Genomic DNA, 4,540 nt, shown 5'->3' with positions numbered 1-4,540 from the left:
GCAGTTTGGCATTTCCTAGCCTGAAAAACTAAGTCAGATCAGTAAGTTGTGCCAGTTAGAAAACATTCTCACAGTTCACGGGTGACAGTTTAACATACCGCGTTACACAACTCGGAGAGGCGTAGTAACTCCTTTTTTAACAGTTCAGCTCTAACTTACTCACGTAGACATACACGTGTAGACTACTAAACCCTACTGAAAATTACATGTCGGTTACGTTTAGACTACATAGCACGAACTGCACTGGAAGTTACATAAAGAGAGGTAGATTGTGTAATGTCTGCTCACTCAGGCTGTTGTTGCCATGCCTTTCCATAGACATGTGTAGTACAGGAAACAGGTCACAAACAGGGAGAGCCAGAAGGTACATGACCCTAAGTTCAAAAACATAATGGGGTGGGGAAATTGAGCTTCTTATCAGTAGGAATGTTTGTGAAATTTATGTATACAGACAGAGGCAGCGAGTGAAAATTTGTACCGAGCCCGGGAATCGAACCGGGGAGTCCTGCTTACTAGCCGGGCATGTTAGCCACTAAGCCACGTTGGGACAGCAGGTCATAAAACTGGCATGCCCCCCTCTCCTCAATCCAAAGTCTCACTGCTACTTCAGTCTATTTTAAATTCCCCCCTACACACAAACAGAATTGCCGAGGCTATCCACATTCTGGAAAAGCTCCTCAGCATCTAATGTAAATGGGTGATCCAGCCTGAAGCCGAGATGCAGGTACTTATAAAAATGATGTGACACAATTTCAGAGACTTCACTGGTCTCATGTACACTAGTAAGGAGCAGACTTGAGTAAAATTCCCAGCCTTGGTCCAAATTTTCACTCATCACTTCGGTCTGTATACATAAAATCATACCTGTCAGAGACCAGTGAAGTCTCTGAAATTGCGCCATTTCATTTGTATGTTGATGAATGTGTGTGTGTTGGCAACAGATAACTTTGGGGATAGATGTACAGCTTGTGGTATCCAAGCAGTTCACCAGCCATTAACAAATATAATAAATAAATCCTTCACATGAGGAACATTTCCAGAGCAGTTAAAACAGGCAAGAGTTGTACCTTTGCTTAAGAAAGATAAAGCAGAACAGACAGAAAATTAGCGGTCCATTTCCCTGCTGTCACCATTCACAAAAAAACAGAAGCAAGTATGAAAGATAGATTAATGAATTACCTAAATAAATACAATCTTTTAAGCGAATCAGTTTGGTTTCTGAAGTAGCAAAAATATGTAGTCAGCCATAGTAGAATTCACAAAAGTTGTGCTTGATGCTCTTAACAAAGATGAGTGTGTCATAGCCATATTTTTGGATCTTTCTAAGGCATTTGATACAGTCGACCACAAGATTCTATTAAATAAATTAGAAGCATCAGGAGTAAGAGGGGTAGCTAATGACTGGTTTCGATCATATCTAACAAATAGGGTACAAACAGTAGAGATAACACATACTTCAAATAGATCTAACCATTTAGTAAAACACTAATCAGAACCAAAATACATTAATTCAGGGTTCTGCAAGATAGCATATTAGGAAACGATTTCATAGTTGACAACAGTTGGATTGTTCCATATTCGCCACTTCTTTCCAAAACATTCAAGGCACATTGTAATGTTGAGTATTGCAATTCGGTCAAATCTATTACATACATTTGCAAATATGTCACGAAAGGGAGCGACATGGCGGTTTTTGGTATCCAAACATCCAATATCAACGATGAAATCACGCGCTATCAAGTTGGTAGATATGTGAACTGCAATGAAGCAATTTGGCGTATATTCTCATTCCCTATTCACGAACGTTATCCCACTGTTGTACATTTGGGGGTGCATCTAGAGAACGGTCAGAGAGTATATTTCACAGCGTCGAATGCTGCTCAACGTGCCGAAACACCTCCAGCGACCACACTGACCAGTTTCTTTGCGATTTGTCAAAACGATCCGTTCGCACAAACGTTGCTTTACTCGGAAATGCCTCGTTATTACACTTGGAACGCTACATCGAAGAAATTTCAACGTCGGAAGCAAGGCGATGCAGTTCCTGGTCATCCAGATATGCGTTCTGCTGATGCTCTTGGTCGTATTTACACAGTTCATCCGAAGAATGATGAATGTTTCTATTTGCGGTTGTTGCTGGTACATGCTCGAGGGCCAACATCATTTGAATCACTACAAACTGTTAATGGTATAGTGTGCCCCACATTTCGTGCAGCATGTCAAGAGCTGAATTTGCTTGAAAACGATACTCATTGGGACACGACAATCGCTGAAGCAATTATTTCTGCATCTCCAAGTCAGATACGCACATTATTTGCTATCATCATTTCGACATGCTTCCCATCGAACCCACGTGACCTGTAGAACAAATACAAAGATAACATGTCAGAAGACATTTTATATCAAATTCGTGTCAGCTCAAGAAATCCCGATCTTGAGGCGAATGAGGAGATGCATAACCAGGCTTTGCTCTTGATCGAAGATATATGTTACCTCATGTGCGGCAGTATGTTAGTTAGGTTAGGAATGCCAGCGCCAGATCGCGGAATGAATGACGCATTTAATAGAGGATTGGACTGTGAACGTAAATATGATCCACATGAACTAATCCAATCAGTTCAAACGAATGTACCACTGTTGAATCCTAAGCAGAAGGAAGTCTATGATACACTGATTAATGCAATTGATGATGGAAATGGTGGCTTATTTTTTTTGGATGCCCCCGGTGGAACTGGGAAGACATTCCTCATGTCATTGATTTTGGCCACTGTACATGCGAGATCCGAAATTGCGGTAGCAATTGCTTCTTCTGGAATAGCGGCCACATTGTTAGACGGATGCCGTACGGCTCACTCAGCGTTAAAATTGCCCTTAAACCTTCAAACTACTGAACAGCCGACATGTAACATTTCGAAACACTCCGCAATGGCCAAAGTTTTAGTAGCATCAAAAATCATCATATGGGACGAATGCACAATGGCGCACAAACGCGCATTGGAAGCCCTAGACCGAACATTAAAAGATCTGCGCAATGACTCGAGATGTTTTGGTGGTTCAATGATTTTAATAATCTGGCGATTTCCGACAAACACTACCAGTAATTCCAAGATCTACTGCTGCCGACGAAATAAACGCTTGCCTCAAAGCATCAAATCTGTGGCGATATGGAAACAAACTTCAACTGTCTGTAAATATGAGAGTTGCATTGTTGAACGATCTATCTGCTGATGATTTCTCGAAGCAATTGCTGACTATCGGTAATGGCCGTGTTCCTGTTGACGAATCGAGCGGTTTGATTTCATTTCCTCCAAATTTTTGCAATTTCGTCTCATCAAAAGACGAGCTTATCAACAAAGTATTTCCGGATATCATTGCTAACCACAAAAATACTAAATGGTTAAGTGAGCGAGCAATTTTGGCGGCTAAAAATAAAGATGTAGATGACCTCAATTTTATAATTCAAAATCAAATCGTAGGTACTCTGTATTCATTCAAATCTTATCGACTGTGTAACAAACGAAGAAGAAGCCACTAATTATCCAACTGAATTTTTGAACTCCTTGGATGTGCCTGGTTTACCACCGCACAATTTACAACTGAAGGTTGGCTCGGTAGTCATCATCCTTAGAAATTTAAACCAACCAAAACTGTGCAATGGAACGCGTTTGGTGATAAGAAAACTGATGAGCAATGTGATTCACGCGCCGATACTGAAAGGAAAATTTAAAGATGAGGAAGTTCTTATTCCAAGGATTCCGATGATCCCAACAGATATGCCCTTTGAGTTTAAACGAATTCAATTCCCGATTCGTCTTGCCTTCGCCATGATGATCAACAAATCACAGGGCCACTCCTTGACTATTTGTGGCCTCAATCTAGAAAATGCGTGTTTTTCTCATGGTCAATTGTACGTGGCATGCTCACGTGTCGGCAAACCATCCGCATTATTTGTTCTTGCGCCTGACCAAAAAACAAAGAATGTCGTTTACCACAAGGTGCTTGAATGAAAATCCGATTAATGAATTAATCAGAGTGTGTCTCAACCTGCACAACATAGTTTTCAAAGATTTTTTTCTGACATGTGTTTGAAATACTTAATAATTATTATTTTTACCAAGCGAGGTGGCGCAGTGGTTAGCACACTGGACTCGCATTCGGGAGGACGACGGTTCAATCCTGTCTCCGGCCATCCTGATTTAGGTTTTCCGTGATTTCCCTAAATCGTTTCAGGCAAATGCCGGGATGGTTCCTTTGAAAGGGCACGGCCGATTTCCTTCCCAATCCTTCCCTAACCCGAGCTTGCGCTCCGTCTCTAATGACCTCGTTGTCGACGGGACGTTAAACACTAACCACCACCATCAATTATTATTTTTTTAATTTTTATTCTCATTCTGTATGTATTCATCATCATTCATCAAAATAAAATACTTTTATATTTCTATCTATATTAATATTATTTTGTATCATTGTATTACGTTCATCAAAGCCTAAATTAATTCAGCTAAAAGGTAACACGACATTCATTGACTGTTAGGCGGTA

This window comes from Schistocerca piceifrons, unplaced genomic scaffold (assembly GCF_021461385.2).
Source record: "Schistocerca piceifrons isolate TAMUIC-IGC-003096 unplaced genomic scaffold, iqSchPice1.1 HiC_scaffold_1880, whole genome shotgun sequence".
Lineage (NCBI taxonomy): Eukaryota > Metazoa > Arthropoda > Insecta > Orthoptera > Acrididae > Schistocerca > Schistocerca piceifrons.
This window is presented reverse-complemented; position numbering follows the sequence as displayed.